Below are 18127 nucleotides of genomic sequence, written 5' to 3' on the forward strand. Positions count from 1 at the left end.
GAAAATTACATTAAGTTTAGGTTTGGCTCATGTATAAAACCTCACCAAAAAGAGGAAAAGGGAGTAAAAGGTAATTGATGTACAATATAGAACAAATATAAGAAAGTTTTTTTCCTTCAAATTAAAGAAGGATTAAATATGAAAGATTCTTCAGCATAAATTGACAGAACTTAAAGAAGTAGAAAGAATAACTTGTAATTACTGTAATCATTTCCTGAAAGGTTGAGGCAGAAATGTCTAAAAAATGAAGCCCTTTGCCAGATTGCCAACTAAGCTTTTTACATGTCACCTTGAGTCAAAACTGTCTAAATAATTTCTTACAGATACATGTCTTCTGGCAAGCTAGACGGAATTGGGCTCATCCTCTAGACAGTGATCAAGTTCCATTCCAAGAAGGACTATAGCAAATATAGTGAGCTCATATCCTGCACCAGTTGATATCCCAAGATCTACAAACCTCTCCAACTCATGAGGCTGCCTTCAAATCTGCCTACCTCTATTTTAAGATTACTGTTTACTCACATACTAACAGGAAAAACCCCAAAGCAAACAAACAAACAAACAAACAAACAAAAAACCACATAGAATAAAAGATAGCCAGAGGGTCATCTAACTGAATCTTATATTTTTGCTACCTTGGAGAAATCATCATGCTGCTGGAGTGGAGGAGATTTATTCCTCCCCTACCTCTCACAGGAAGATCCTACATTTCGTTATGCTACCAAAAGAGTTGAAAGAAGAGAAAGATAGGGCAGAATCACTAACTTTTAAAAGCTCACTGAGTGGTACACGATCTGGCTTGGGAAGCATTTCTATGTGATATAGCTTTGACATAGTCTCTCTCCACCTTTTTAGCCTTCACAAGGGTAGGGGAACAAGACCCCACTTTTTGGCTGTATTATACAAAAACAAGAAGTTCTCCTTTCTCTCAAGGTGAAAACATTTCTTCTCAAAATGCTAGGAGGGCAAATCAGAGAATGATCTATTCAGTATGGCTCAGTCCCTATTACATTCATATGCCAATGTGTAGCACAGTGTCTGATACTTAGCATTCATTAAGTTGGTTAAGTGAGAGATTGATTGATTTGAGCTGTCTTAAAGGGCAATGGAAAAGGAATTTTCTTGTGAGTTATAAAGTCACCATGTTTCCTTACCTTACTATTTCAGCATTCATTTGCCTTTTGCTCCTGAGACAGTTAAGCTATATTCCCTTTAAAGTTTCATCAAATTGATTTAGTAACAACTCACATACATAGCTAATAGTGGCAACCTTAAATCCCACCACTGGGATCTCACAATACCTGATTTTCCCTTGTGAAATATAATAGGAACTCATGATAATATGGTTTATTATTACTTGCATTTCAATATATATGATTAAAACATTTCCCTAAAACATAAAAATTATATAGAAGAAAAATCTGATATAATATAGGTGTTAGGAAGCGACTCCCTTGTAATAGTTGAGAAGTGAATAATTGGCTAGAATAATGTCATTTGACTTTTCCCAAGTGATGAGGTGGTATTGAGTATTCTGAGAGTGCTATCTTCCTCTAGTTCATGGTGCATTATTTGAGAAGCATACATTATTATTTTTTAAGCTAGATCCTGAGAATAATTCACGAGCTATGGGAGTGATGTATATTGGCTATTTCAGAAAGCTTACCTTGGATTCTGGGAAATGTTTTATAAAGTAATTACTTCCTCATTTTTAACAGTCTCTTCAGAGAAAAGTAAGTTTAAGCTTTTTCAAATGGTGAGGAGAGGAGGGCATCCTTGCAGCATTTATGACATGATTAATTAATGACGAGAACACGGGGGGAATATTGAATGATGGAGATACATTTTTATTCCTTTGCTCTTATTTTGAATTGTCATCAGAGTTTTGGAAAGGCTGAACTAGAGCCTCTCCAAAACTCTGAGGTCATCAGAATCTATGGTGCTTCATCTTTAGCACTTAAAATGTTGATGTTAGTGCCAGAATAATGGTTAGGTTAATTGGTTTAGTGAAACATTTCCTCCTCCATTATTCTGAGAAAGTCACTTAAGAAGAATTGATTTATCATCTGAAACAATTATTTGAGTGTTTTTCCCCCCAAAGCATAAAGAGGTGGGAAAAATTCTAGACAAGTAATATCTTTGTGATGCTAATACAACAGGAAAAAACAATAAGGATGTTTTTCTTTTGACATCATAAAGAACAAACATTGATTTAACTCAATTTCTCTCTTCTTTAGATAGGTAATCTGTCTTCAGTCCAAGTTTTTGATATAATATAGTTCTGGTCTTTATTTTTAATTTAATTTTTAGAAAAAATTTTTTCATGGTTACATGATTCATGTTGTTACTCTCCCCTTCAACCCCCCCCAATGCCCTAACCCCCCCACCCATAGCCAACATGCATTTCATTTCAATTGGTTTCTTCATGCGTCATTGATCAAGACCTATTTCCATATTATTGATAGTTGCATTGGGGTGGTTGTTTAGAGTCTACATCCCAAATCATGTCTGCATCCACCCATGTGTTCAAGCAGTTGTTTCCCTTCTGTTTCCACTCCTGTAGTTCTTCCTCTGAAAGTGGGTAGTGTTCTTTTCCATAAATCCCTCAGAATTGTCCTGGATCATTGCATTACTGCTAGTATAGAAGTCCATTACATTCGTTTATACCACAGTGTATCCGCCTTTGTGTACAATGTTCTCCTGGTTCTACTCCTTTCACTCTGCATCAATTCCTGGAGGTCATTCCAGGTCACATGGAATTCCTCCAGTTTATTATTCCTTTGAGTACAATAGTATTCCATCACCAACAGATACCACGTTTTGTTTAGCCATTCCCCAATTGATGGGCATATCCTGGTTTTCCAGTTTTTTTTTTTTTTTGCCACACAAAGAGTGCGACTATAAATATTTTTGTACATGTATTTTTCCCTATGATCTCTTTGGGGCACAAACCCAGCAATGGTATGGCTGGATCAAAGGGCAAGTAGTCTTTTAGAGCTCTTTGGGCATAGTTCCAAATTGCCATCCAGAACGGTTGGATCATTTCACAACTCCACCAGCAGTGCATTAATGTCCCAGTTTTGCCACATCCCCTCCAACATTCATTACTCTCCTCTGCTGTCATTTTAGCCAATCTGCTAGGTGTGAGGTGATACCTCAAAGTTGTTTTGATTTGCATTTCTCTAATTATTAGAGATTTAGAACACTTTCTCATGTGCTTATTGATAGTTTTGATTTCTTTATCTAAAAACTACCTATTCATGTCCTTTGTCCATTTATCAATTGGAAAATGGCTTGATTTTTCCGTACAATTGTAGCTCCTTGTATATTTGAGTAATTAGACCTTTGTCAGAGCTTTTTGTTATAAAGACTTTTTTCCCAGTTTGTTGTTTCCCTTCTGATTTTGGTAGTTCTGGTCTTTAAAAGGCTATTTTACTTCTCGAGTTTTCCAGGCAAGATAACTTCTTTTGAACATTAATTAATAAGTATTTCTTTTCTTTTATCCTCCTTCTCCAAACCCTGTTTTCTCCCCACAGTATGGGGAAAAAAGAAACAGAAAAACAGAAACCTTGTAACAAGCAGAACCAAGGGCAAAACAAATTCCCATGTTAGCTATGTCCAAAAAAATGTGTCCTACTCTCTATCTTGAGTCCTTATGAGCATGTGCAATCCCCACACTAACTTGAACACGCATAGACATTTTATAAATGTGGCTGCTGACCACACAGCCAGACATGCGGAACATCCAGAAGGCACTAATTAGCCTTGGATGGCTCTGTGTCTGACTTCTTCCTGACTGCTACATTTCAGTGAGAGATGGAAAATATTGCAGGTGAGAAGCCTTGGGCTCTCCCACTCATAAACAACATGTAATCTATGAATAGGAACACTTGTTTTTGTCTCTTTTCATTTATTCTTTCATGTTTTAGGTGAAGGAAATTAGATATAGCTGTAACCTCATTAGCTTCAAAAAGTAAGAAAAGTGAGCCAGGTTTGGAACCTAAGTTTAGCCACTCCAGCATAGAGGTCCTGAGTCACAACCCTGAGGCCAAGTCTTGAAGGACCTGAGAAACTCAGACATATTCAGTGGTAATGTCACCTTTGGACATGATTTTGGTGGGTAAAATGCTGTGTATAAATTGTGTTAGGTCTGAGTCCTAGGACCCAGGAGAGAGTGTGCTCTCCTAAGGTTGTGTCTGTCTGTGTAGGGAGAATGTTTGTACTTCCATTCTTGTCATATCTTCAAAGTAAATATCCCTTTATAAAAGCTAATTGGAGTTAATTGGTTAAGAAGAACTGAGGGTTAAGTAATTAACAGTTAATGGCAGGGATGAATAGGATATAACATTAGAGAAGAGATACCCGTAACCCTGTAAGGGTACTCCTAGAACTTTAAAAGGGAATCATTTTTTTTTTAAAAAGGGAATCATAACCAGTTTTTCTCTGGAAGTGTAAAGCTAGAATCATTGTCATATTGAACTGGACCTGAGCCATGCATAAGGAGGAGAAGCAAAAAATTGGCTTTGCCTGTGAATAAGCTGGAATATGTACGTCTGAGCAAAGGAGTTGACTCTCTAGCAACATTGAATGCTTTCTCATTAGGAATGGGGGAAAGGAAGGTCAACTCTAAGATATCATCTTAAATCAGGAGTATGATAAAAGACCTGAAGCATATGGAGGGGTTATTTGATTTTCTAGCACCCCGGATAGCTTTGTCTTTTTGGTTAGATCTCAGGTTTGGAAGACTATCTCTCCTTCTGATTGGGAGGTGTAAGGCTCCCCTAGAACCTAAATTTCAGGAGGATGTTCAGGTCAAACTTTTTATCCCCAAATTGCACTCCTCTGGACTTCTTCATGTCCCTAGGTGGGAACTTTCTTTCTCTCCATCTCCTTCAACTTTTAATGTTCTTACTAGAATGTAAAGCTCCAGAAGGTCAAGAGCTATATTTCTTTTTGCATGTATTTATATTCCTTATATTTAGCACCATATTTGGAATATAGTATGTTGTTTATAAACACTTATTTTTAACTAATCCTTGGAAAGTTATGAATGATTAAAGAGGGAAAGAGTTGTGCCTGTATAAATAATGTTGGATTTGAGTCCTTTGCTCTTCTTATTGAAATAAATAAAGCTTATATTTGATGTTTTACTCAACCATATGCAAGGGAGCTGAAAGAGCCTTTCTTTTTGTTGTAGAGATATAAACATTAACAATTTTGATGTTCTCAGGGAAATGGAAGTCAAGGTATTGGTAGTGGAGTTAGGGGTGGTTATAAGGGAAGGAAGAACCAAAAAGTTATTTAGTGAGGAACCCCCCAAGATTGAACCAATTCTACATAAACCAAGAGCCTCATTTGGAAGGAAGATTTTAAGGCCTTTTGCAGATAAAATTTATTCAATTGTAAAACAAAGAGAAAAAGAAAAAAAACAACAACTTTGTTATTGAAGAATCAGATCATAGGATTGAAGATTGAGAGCCAGAAAGATCCTTAAAAATTATCTGGTCCAACTGCTTCATTTTACAAATCATGGCATTAAGGATATAAGCAATTAAATAAATGCCTTGCCCAAGGTCAAAGAGATAGTAAGCAAATTCTTTATCAAATCATATTATTTCTCTGGTTCTGCCCAGTTATCCTTATGATTGTTTTAGTTCTCTCCTTTTGCTATGTAAACACAATTGGGAAACAGTGAGCTAACACTGGATTTCAAGTTAGGAGACCTGGGATTGCACCCTTGCTCTGAAAAGTACTAGCTGTAAAAAAGGGGTAATATTTACATTCCCCTCCACCCCTATCCATGTCTTACCATAAACCTTAATTAGCTACATAAATATATCCTATTATTATTATTATTTTTATAGAAGTTGAGTAGTGGAAAATGGTCAGAATCATAGTAAACAGAGGGCTAAGTGGGACTCTTTCCTTTCTATCATGATAAACCACATTTTTATTCTGAACTCATTTTCTGATTTTTCTTTCTGATATATTTTTAAAAGAAGTTTTACAAGTTATTTCTGCCCTTTCCAATGAATCTATTAAATTTTGCTGATGCTGTGGAAATGAGACAAGGTTAATATATTGGTACTTTATCATATAACACTTGATATAAATTCTAGCTGTGATCATTTTAAAAAATGTGCCTTAAAACACTTCATTAACAATAGTTGATGTCTTTACATTTTAGGTAAGTCAATTACATTTGACACAATGGTTGAATTCCATTAAAATGATTACAAAGAAAACATCAATCTTGCAAGTTAAGAAAAAAAACAATTAATTTTTTTCCTTATAAAGAAGGCCATTATTTAGGAAAAGGGCATTGAAATGTAAGACAAATAGTACATTTGGTTTCAGAAAACTTTTTTTTTTTCAATTCGACAGCTTATTTGGATGGTAAGCCTATGGAAAGAACTTCTATATTGCAAATAATGTTTCGCCCCTACTAGATCAGTCCCTGCTTCTGTGTCTAATACTGTGTGTTTATCTACCATGTGCTTAATTCTTTTGGGAACAATTATAATGTTCATGAGGAAATATTCTGAGTATTTTCAGATTTTTTTTGAAGAAAACAAACCCCCTAAAATGTGAGCAAATTATAGGTTTACAGCTTGCTTGATAAGTCATTGCTATGCTTCTTTCATTGCCTTCCAAATTTGGCAGTTGCATCATCTGATCTCTTTATTTTTACAGATTACTGTATTTTTGTTGTTGATGATGATATGAAGCAGAGAACACAAAGCCTTTTGATCAATGATGGCTAAAGTGCCACCAAAACTCAGTGGCAATTACCTTGAAGATGGAACTAGTTTTCTCAGTATAAATGCTTTTACTAACTCTCTTGTCAAATGAATGGTTGTAGTTAGGAGATTTGAATTTTTTCAGTGCTTAAAATTGGTTTCCTATTTGACTTAGATTGTTTATTTCACCTCTTTCTATGATTCAGCTCATCAGTTAACATGATTTTGTTAAATATCAATATAATATCTTGGTTTCAGAAGGGTACAAACATGTGTATTTCTGAAGTTTTTCCCTTTCTCCTGCTTCATTATTGTCTATTCCTACTATATCTGCTCACTTCTACCTTTTGATTGGATTTGTTTTGTTTTGTTTTAGATGTCTTTCCAGTCTTCTTTTATTTCTCTCACTTAACTCTTCTGTTTATAGGGCAATGTAATTATGGTGAACTTTTTGTTTTCTGGTTATTTCACCCTTTCTAACAAGATCTATAAATAGAAAGCATTCTGTTAATCTTCTACTTGGAACCCCTGAATGTTAGATATGGGAATAAGGCTGAATCATTTAAAACCAATCACAGAATTTGGTGTTTTGAAAGTTTTCTTTCAATTTTATACTTATAAATAGAAAGTAAGGCACACATAAAAGAAGTGTAACTAAGACATATTAACAAAACATATTTTAAACAATTCCAGGTACTGGAAAAAATAGAAAATTAGTGACATAAATTAGACATAGTTCTGAAGGAGGTTATGAACTAGTGGGGGAGATAAAACACATTCACAAAATCAATTCAACCAATATATACTAAGTGCCATTATGTGCAAGTCCTAAATATCTATAATATATTGTCATTGATACCCACAACTCAAACTCAGTTAAAAAGTTAAATGTTTGTCACGTAGAAATATGTATTGTATCATTATAGTGGCATCATTATTTAGAAACATAATCTTATCACTTAGAAAGGAAATTTTTGAAAATTAAAGACCTTTGGGAATGGTGGAGCAAACCTTCCTTTTGGGGAGGTTGAGGCTTAGTGAATTAATTCAGGGAAAAGATTGAATGAATCTATTGGGTTCAGGATTAGGTGTAAAAGAGCTAAAGCCAATCACTAATGTTAATAAAATCCACACTAAGCCCAGCATCAATATGGTGAATACCCAGGCACAGTGGTCAGCATGTTGCCTAAGAAACAGTGAACTAGCATGTATCAGAAATGGAGTGGGTCAAAACTTCCTACAGTCAGTAGTGGGGTTGGGCATATGAGTGGTTGCTACACTAATATTCCAGCCTCAGCGAGATAGGGAAATCAAATCTCAAAGTTAAGACAGAGAGAGACAGACTACTCTGTGTGTGTGTGTGTGTGTGTGTGTGTGTTTTTCAGGAAAGAGAGAGAGACAGAGACAGACAGTGAGAGAGGAAAAGAGAGAGGGAGAGTAAGAGAGAGGGAAAAAGGGAGGCAGAAAGAAGGAAAGAAAGAAAAAGAAAGGAAGAAAAGAAAAGATTTTGTTATAATTCTATTTCGAATATGGGAATGGGGGTGTGTGTGATAAACTGAGCAAAGCACCATGTGAGACAGAATCTCTTCCAAGAAGAACTGAAGCAAAATATAACATCATCATTCAGAGATGATGCTACAGCACAGATTGTTCTATTGTGGAGGAATTTGCCAAGTCAACAGTTGTTTGGTTCAATTGTTTGGCACTGTTGTGATGGTAATGCAAGTTCTTTGCTCTTTCTGTCTTTCTGTTTCTGTGATATTTGTTCTCCAAAGTCCTCAAGGAGAATGAAGACCCTAAATCTGTTTTACCATTGGGTTTGAAATTTTGCCAACAGAAAAAAAGCCCATTAAAAACATTTATACCGGCAGCAAGAAGAGCTCCACTGCTTATACCATATAACTCATTTACATTCATTTACATTCGCTATTACTTCTTGTCATCCTTTCAACATCTTTTATTTTACTTCATGTATAATATTTCCTCCTTTTGATCTTTTCTTTTAGTGACAGCATGACATAGTGAATAGGTGAATGGCTTTGGAGATGGAAAGACCTGGGTTCAAATCCTGCCTTTGACATATCCATTCATTTATTCATCAGGCAATAATTATTTACTATGTGCCAGGATCCAGGCTATGCTTTGGAAATACAATGATAAGAATGAAATATGCCCTACTAACAAGGAATTATGGGACCTTGGGCAAGTCAATTGATATCTTAGAGATCGAAATCAACTCTCTGAGGCTGGTGTACAATTATGTGTGGAAGATGGAGTTTTTCTACTAGGAAGTTTCTTATATCAAAGAAGTCTTGACATAAATGTAAATGTATCTATATGCATGTCACACATATATGTAACATGCTTCTATAAATATATATAAATTTTATGCATATAAATTAAGCTATCACAGTCTATATATAAATCCATATCACAAATTGTCCAAAAGCTTTCAATATGAACAGAAAGGGTAAAGACAAGCTCTTGAAAATAGTCTTACTATATTCTTACTATAAGACTGAAGAGACACATATATAGGTTCAAAACTACATATACAAACAGCATTCCTATTCTCTTTTCTAGCTTCCACCATTACTTCAAGCCAAACTTCTTTGGTTTCCTATAATAAAGGAGAAATTCACCATCCCTAAATGGTACCATTTGCTGTTATATTCTCATACAAAAAAAAAAACAAAACTTAGGAAGCCTTAAGGGATGCAATGAACTTTGCAATTGTAAACTGAAAAGGTTTTAGATTTGCATAGGGTGACTTATAGATAGTTTTATGCATCCTAAAATGTCTAGCCACTAAACAAGCAGGGAAAGGGTATTTTCTTTATGACAAACAAATCAATTTTAACTTGATTTTCTATGTACTCACCTACTTTTAAGCTCAGTCCAAATGATAAGAGGGAAAACCTATTAATGGAAATCAGTGAAAAATCAAATTCCTTAGGCATCATGTAGGGAAGACTATCAGTTCATTAAATGGATTTTTTTCTTCTTTTCTAACTGCATTCTAGGATTATAGAGCTAGAGCAGAACGGAGCCTGAGACCAGTTAGTCCAAACTCTCCATTTTAAGGAAATAAGTGATTTGTCCAAGGTCACAGAGATAATAAGTGGCAGAGCTGGGACTGGAACTCAGGTCCTCTAAATCCAAATTTAGTATTCTTTCCACTTTGCCATTCAAGCTTCATGGAAAAGGTATAATGTAGTGTTGAGAAGGAAAAATCTTAGTTTGCTTATTAGACTTGATTAATTATCTGAATAAATGAAGTTTATGGATAGGGAGAAGATGATAGTTGTCCTCTGTTGTTTCACATACTATTGTCTATAAGGTGTGTGTGTGTGTGTCTGTATATGCATGTGTATATATATGTGTGTGTGAGTGTATATGTGTGTTTGTGTGTGTGTCTATACTATATTGCCAAATGGAAAATTAAATAATTACTAGTGACAATCATTGTGGTTCATTGAGAGCCCTGAGGGGGCTCTTCTTCATCAGTTCTACAGAGCATGGTTAACATTGACAATGAAAATGGAGATTTAACTGAAGATAAAAAGAATTATATTTCTCATGGCCTCTACTTAATATGATTAAAATAATTTTTACATTGCCATGGATTATTAGAAAAAACAACCCAGGAGTGTTGTAATTGTGGAGCCTGTGGTTGGTACCCTATCAGCAACTAATTAGTGTTAACTAAAGCAATACCAAGTAATATTACTGTGTGATACCTGATTCCTGGATCTCTAATGACAACCTCTTCTGTTGGAAAACTGCAATAAATGCTTTTCAGTTTAGCTTTCTTGAGTAGTTCTAGGTCACATAATTTACAATTTGAAAGTGTTTTAATTAGAAGAATTTATAAAATTAATGATAAGCATAGTATAGATTCTCTGATTATAATTAGGGGATATGTAAAAAGACTTCAGTTTTAAAATAAAGAAAAGTGGAAATCTCTATGGTATATAAATAAACTATTATGATAAAGTAAATAAATTACTTATAGATAAACAAGTAAGAAGACATCTGAAGATAGTTAAGGGACTTTCTAACATGATGACCCATTTTAGTGAGGGTCAAAGGCAAGATATGGCTCATTCATGGCTTCCCATTTCTATTCTCAACACTCATTCCCCTCTATCACACTTTCTACAATCACAGGAAGTTTTCTCCAACTTCTTATTCATGTAATATGAAAACAGAAACTTAAAAAGCAGAATGCTAAATCTTAAATGTATTTTATAGATTGTCTATTCTAAGCCCCCTCGTTAGGATGGTGAGAAAATTGGAACTTGGAAAAGTTCAATGAATTGCCCAAGATTATCAAGCTAGGCAGAGACAGAGAGAAGATTAGTACTCCCTGTCAACAGTTCTTTTCAAAACTTTGCCAAATGATTCAATACAGGGCTTCTTTAATTAATGAATTCTGTGAGTATTTTTTAAATATAATTTCTTCTTCAAAATACAAATTTTCTCATTTTTCCACCCAAAAGCATAGGAAAGGAAATAAGGTATATTTGAGAGAGCACTGAATTACAAACCAGATCTGGGTTCCAGCTTTGAATCTGTATCAATTAATGGTTATTTTGGAAAATTCGCTTCCAATATTTGCCTCAGTGTTTTATCTATAAAAGGAAGTTGGGAGGGTGCCCTTTGACTATTATATTCCCTTGGGACTCCCAGGTTTGAATTCCCTGGAGGCAACTACTTTGGTTTCTAGTGATACATTGTAGGTCTATAATCCTGAAACCCCTATTGGTGTGCTGCTTCCTGTGAACAGTCAACCAATGGACACAATTAGATCAAAGCAAACATATTCATTAGGATGCTCTATCTCTCCAACCATTGAAGATTTCCCCCTCTTGGGGAATGGGTAGCTGAGAACAATGAAGGTCTTGAAGGTGCTGTTGCATGCCAAGAGAGCTTGATCAGACATTAAAGATGCCCAGTTCATCCACCGCATGCTGGAACATTGCCAATAGTCCTGACTTTTGTCTTGCCACTGGACTTCAATGACTCTGGAAGAGAAAGTAGGGCTGATGACTTTGTGCCATTCTGCATCCCTTATATTCAGTTCACAAGCAAGTTAAGACATCACTCTTTGGTGTCATTGGTCTTTCTTGGAAAATGAAGGAAAAAGCTAACCACAATATCTACACAGTAAATAGGGGGCAATTAACAGAGAAAAGTCACAAGTCTTCCTCGTCACTAGACATTTTCACTGGACTATTTGCCTTCCTTATCTCTGTCTATGACTTACTTTAAGTCCCACATAAAATTTCATCTTTTGTGAAAAGAATTTTTGGAAAGTCTATGTTTACAATTTTCTTCTGTTGTTTATCTCCTATCAATTTATTGTATCAATGTATTTTGTACATAGTCATGTTGTCTCCTCCATTAGACTCCTTGTGAAACAAAGACCTTTTTTCCTTCTTTTATATTTCTAGTGCTTATCATGACACCTAGTACACATTAGGCCAGACGGCACTTAATAAATAATAAATTTTTTGTTCACTTGCTCAATTTTTATCCAGTCAATCCACTTTTACTTCAATCATAGAGCTGGTTCACACCTCCTAAAGGAATCACAACATCCAAGGTGAGAATGGGAATCAGTTAGTCAAACAGCAAGTAACTTCTTACAAAGTGGATACCTATAATCTTTTATATTCCTTCCAGTTGTCCTGTTTTAATCTATAATATTAAAAGGGAGATATAGTTGTATTACACACTAGGGAAGAATAAGCCACTACTCTTGTAGGAAGCCTTGAAAAGTTATCATGTACTTTGTTCCCTAAATCTATATTTTTGATATAACTAGAGCTGACTCTAGTTAAATGTATAAAACAGATCAAATTTGTTTTTAATGATCCTATTTTTCTCTTTGCTCCCAACATCTTTTGGCTGCCTAGGGCCAAGTCACTCAGTATAGCACCCCACTGGGCCTGGCAGTGTTCTAGACTTTCCCTTCCTCCATTCAAAATTCACTTGTCTTTTGAATTTTAATATTCAATAATCTGACAAACTATATTTTGTTGGGACCTTCATTTAAATGCTTTTAAAAATCTATGGCTTCAGCGATGCTGACATTTCTTTTACCAATGGAAATAATAAGTCTTCTGTATTATAGTAGGTGATCTTTGTGTTTGCTTGTATCACTTGGAAAGCAAGATTTGAGTAATGAATGCAAAATTTAGCTAGTGAGGCCAATCTCTGGATGGTAGATTCATTACGTATTTCTTCTAACTCTTCTTAAAAATTATAGGATAATAGAATCCCATGTTTAGATGTAGTAGGGACTTTAGAGATTGCTGAGGCTAATATTCTCTTTTTATAGATGAGGATCTAAGGCTCAGAATAATCAAGTGATTTGCTGTTATTCCAGTGTTGCCCATTTGCTATCTAGCCACAGCATTCCTTACTCAAAGTCTAACTCTCTATGCACTACAATATACTACTTCTCTGCTGAAGTTTGTATGACTTATTGAGTCACAGAGCTGATTCTCAGTATTTGAAGGATATACCTGCATAACTTGAGCTCCGCCTGGTCCCAACATTTTGAAAATATGTAGAGTTAATGGGTTAATGATTGGTGATAGTTATCATCTCTCATAGATTTTAGATTTCCAGCTAGATGGAAATTTAAAAAACCATGTAGTCCAACTTTTGAGACCCAGAGAGGTGAAATGATTTACCCAATGTAATACTGATAGATGAGATTCGAATTTACATGCTCTGACTTCAGATCTAATAGCCTACTACAGCACAGTGAACATCCACTTGTATTTTCACAATATGGCTATGGTTGCCATAAGCAAAAACATGAATAATGATGGGAATTTCAGGCATTGTGGCATGATGGTTTGAGAAATATTTAAGAAATGAGGAACATTTTTAGTGTCATTCCTAATCAAGCAGTGTGAATTTCTGGTACTGTGCAGTCAAGAATTAAACCCCTTGTCTTAGTATCTAGGACTGGAAGCCAACTGAGATAATCAAGTTGCCTATCTCCACTTAAAGTTATTAACAAAGTATTTTACTACTTTTAACAGGTGAGGACACATCTATCAAATCAATCAAAAGTTCTAAATAGGTGTGAAAAACTTAGTTATTTCCACTCTATCAATTAATTAATCAAACACCTTTATACAGGGTGCAAAATTTTTTTATCACTTTAGAAGTCCATGAAAGCCATTGAATGAAGTGCGGTCATGCCACTCATTAAGTATATTTTGAATGGATGAGAAGACTCGATCACAGTAATTGGTTAATTTGTAAGATAGCAAGTCATTTCCAAATCCAGGTAGTTGAGTTTAGTGATTGAATTTAGTGAGTTTTTAGCCAAGGCCTGAGAAGGAATGATTTTGGATAAGGAGGAAAAGAGCCTCAGTCTCACCACCCCCTTCCCCTTCTTCTCTTTCTTGGATAGAAGAGTAATCTGCAAACATTGGAGTATTTATATGTTTTGTCAACATACTAGCAGCATCCCCCAAATATCCATGATTAACAGTATTGTATACAATAAGAGCTGAGAACAAATTAGACACATTGAGGAAAAGTAATTTGATGACTCCACAAGTAGAAAAGCTTAAAATAGAAAATGATGTGATTTATCCACAGAAGAAGAAAAAGAACTTCTAGAAACCAACATCTGTGAGCTGCCCCTTTTCTACTTGTTTCCTTAAAGCCTGATCCCACTTTTCCCTGGACTCTATGTATTTATGGGGAACTCACAAATTTTTTGTGGAGTATTTTGTACAAACTTTTTTTTACTCTTATTACCTTTTTTACCTTTTCTGTAAAGTTAATTAAATCTGACTGATTATATCAACTGATAATCAATAGAGAAGTACACTGGTATAAAGCTCGTGAGCCATAGTGCCAAAAGCTATTCATAACCCTAAGGTTAATTCTAAAATCCTGCGGGAGATTTAGTGGCCTTCCTCTGGTTACCCAAGTTGTCAATGACAGGGAGGTTGGGAACATAATTCCAGAGCTTGTACTAAAAGTCAAAGTTATTTCGTTAAGTAGGAATCTTTATGTTCAGGAGGCTAGCTTGGAAACTCCTCCACAGAGCAAGTGGGGGAAATGGCACATTTTGCAAATTTCAGTGTTTCTGAAAGGGATAATGAAAAGGAGGTGTTGTTGCTTCAGAAGGCGGGCTACAGATGGAACAAAAGGTTAACTCAAATTCCTGCTGAAAATAGAAAGTAAAAATAGTAATGATGATCTACACCAGGGTAGAAAAACAGAGAAAAAAACGGAGCTATTCAGTTTGAATCAGCAGCTTCTTTTTAAAACATCGTTCTGGTTTTTCAGAAGGGTTCATTTTAAAAATTAGAATTCAGTTGGCATATCTGACAACAGGTTCATTGTATGTATTTTACTACTTGTCAGCAACCATTCGCTTTTGGAATAACTAAGAAACTTCAGAGCTCAGAAGGAGTATTTTATTTGTGGACACATGGGCCAACTTTTTCTTTGCAATCTGCCACAAAACAGTCAAAGCTAAACTTTGCACTCAGTGACTTTCTTGTCTACCTCCATAACTCTTCCCATAGTTTCTGCACACAAAGCCAGCATAGGGCTTCCCTCTCATTAAATCAACTTTTATCATCAATCTTTGGTCACTGTCTGTGTTCTAGCCACAAGAGAGGTTTCTGATCTTGCTGCTGCAAAAAGAAAAGAAAAGAAAAACAAAAGGAAACTTTATGTTTACCAAAGGAAGTAATTTTATTGTCATAAAGTTAATTCATCACTTCTCTTCTTTCCCCTCTGTATTCTAAGGAAACTGTGGCTGAATTATTGGAAGGTTATTGAAATACAGGAAACTTTCAATATTCATGGATTCAATATTGAAGATGTTTGTTGTACAAAATGCTACACATCCTAGATTACGTTGCTACCTTTTCCCTGGTTCTGGCTCTGTCATTAACTACCTAGAACAAAAATTATTTTTTTTTTCACTTGTAAATATGAAGACTTTAAACTAGAAGATGCCCCTGGTATAATCTAGTTGTAGATTATCCAATCTCTCAGTAGCCACTGCTGCCTGCAATTGCAGAGAAGGCTACACTGTCCTTATTAAAAGGGATATTATGACAATCCTTGGTTATAGAGCACTACAGAGAGAGTAGAAACTACTAGAGGCATTCTATCTCAAGAAAATACATATACATATTTGTGTATGTATTTATACCTTATGTATTTTATATGTATTTTTATATTTATGTATTTACATTTGGGAATTTATAACATACATATTTGTAACTATATATATATTTTGAAGAGAGAATCGATAAATGTAGAGCTTTGGAAAAAATAAAGTCAAGTATCTGAAGAATAAATTCTCCTTTGTCCATTAATTTGCAAGAATTCTCCTTTCATTAAGGATTTCTTAGAATACATATTATTTTAATGGATAAGACTTCTGGTGCAAACCCATAATGCAAGGTGTGAAACATAGATAGAACTTATTAATTCTTTGTCCTGAGAGATGCTTTCTGGAAGAGAAGAAGAAACATATGGGAGAAATTTAGATAATATGACAACAAAAGATTAATAAAATCTGTTTTATAACAAAGTTATTAGAGATGACAACTTGTCCTGTTATTTAGCCTTAGACTTAACAAAGTCCCTTCAAAAAAGATTATGATAGACTAATTTTGCATAAACTTTTGCTAATTATAGTAGGACATTTCAATAATCAGGGATCTCAAAGTCCTTTGACAGTGTCAGTTGAGACAAATTATATTTAAGATGGCAACAACATGTAGAAATATGGAGAGGTTAAAATGCTCAACAAAAGTTATTTCCTTATTCCCTTGCTCCTCATGGGCAACCACCACTAATCAGTTCCTACACTTTTGAAGAGTCACTTAAATAAACTTATCCCACTGATTAGAAATTAATAGAATATAGTTTCATCTGGGCTCTTATTGCAACTAAACAACCCTTTTACTTTGCCATTACTGACTCCTTATCTCATTTTAAAAAATCTTTGGATAAATTTTATTGAAATTGTAGGCAAACTATGAAAAACAAATATATCTGTTTGGGGATTTTAAAGTATTATTTATTTTTTATATTCTTTTCTTTTTAAATTTTGAGGTCTAAATTCTCTTCCTCCCACACCATTCCCCTCCCACTGAGAAGACAAAACAATATGATATAAATTATTCATGTAGCATCTTGCAAAACATTTCCACATTAGCCATATTTAAAACAAAAAAAAAACAAGAAAAATAGAGAAATTTTTACTTCAGTTTGCACTCAGAGTTCATCATTTGTCTCTGGAAGTGATACATTTTTTCAACATGAGTCTTTTGAAATTGTCTTGGATTATTATATTGGTCAAAGTAACCAAGTATTTCACAGTTGATAATTACTACAGCATTGCTGTTACTGGACAGCATGATCTCTCTATTTTCATTTCACTTTGCATATCTTCATTTGGTCTTGCCATGTTTTTCTGAAATTATAGCCATTTGCCATTTCTTACAGCACAAGAGTATTACTTCATAATCCTATGCCCTTGATTTCCAATTCTTTGCACCATAAAAAGAGTTGCTATAAATATTTTTGTACATCTAGGTTCTTTTCCTTTTCTTTTTATCTCTTTGGAATATAGACCTAATAATGGTATTGCAGGGTCAAACGGTATGCACAGTTTTATTACCCTTCAGGCCAAGTTTGAATTGTTCTCTAGAATAATGAGGCCAATTCATTGTTGCACCACTTGTTCATCAGTGTATATGTTTTGTTTTCCAGCATTTGTCATTTCTGATAGAATTGAGGTGGTATCTCAGAGTTGTTTTAATTTGCCATTTTCTAGTCATTAGTGATTCTTCCCCCCCCCATCCCCATATAACTATAGATAGCTAGATTTCTTCTCCTGAAAGCTGAATGTTTGTACCCTTTGTCCATTTATCAACATTTTTTTTGTAAATTTGATTCAGTTCTATATTCAGTATGTATTTGATAAATGAGACCTTAACAGAGAAACCTGCTATAAACTTTTTTTCATATTATTTCATTATCTTTAGCCCCTTTTAGTAAAATGTAGTTTCTCTGATTATTCTTTTTTAATTAGGTCTGTTTTTGTTTTTGTTTTTTTTTTAACTTTTTTTTTATTAAAATTTTTTTAAACCCTTAACTTCTGTGTAATAGCTCCTAGGTGGAAGAATGGTAACGGTGGGCAATGGGGGGCAAGTCACTTGCCCAAGGTCACATAGCTGGGAAGTGCCTGAGGCCAGATTTGAACCTAGGACCTCCCGTCTCTAGGCCTGACTCTCAATCCACTGAGCTACCCAGCTGCTCCCTATTTTATATGTTTTTCTTTGTCTGAGATCATGATGGCTACTCTTGTCTTTTTTTTT

Source organism: Gracilinanus agilis, chromosome 3, assembly GCF_016433145.1.
Source record: "Gracilinanus agilis isolate LMUSP501 chromosome 3, AgileGrace, whole genome shotgun sequence".
Lineage (NCBI taxonomy): Eukaryota > Metazoa > Chordata > Mammalia > Didelphimorphia > Didelphidae > Gracilinanus > Gracilinanus agilis.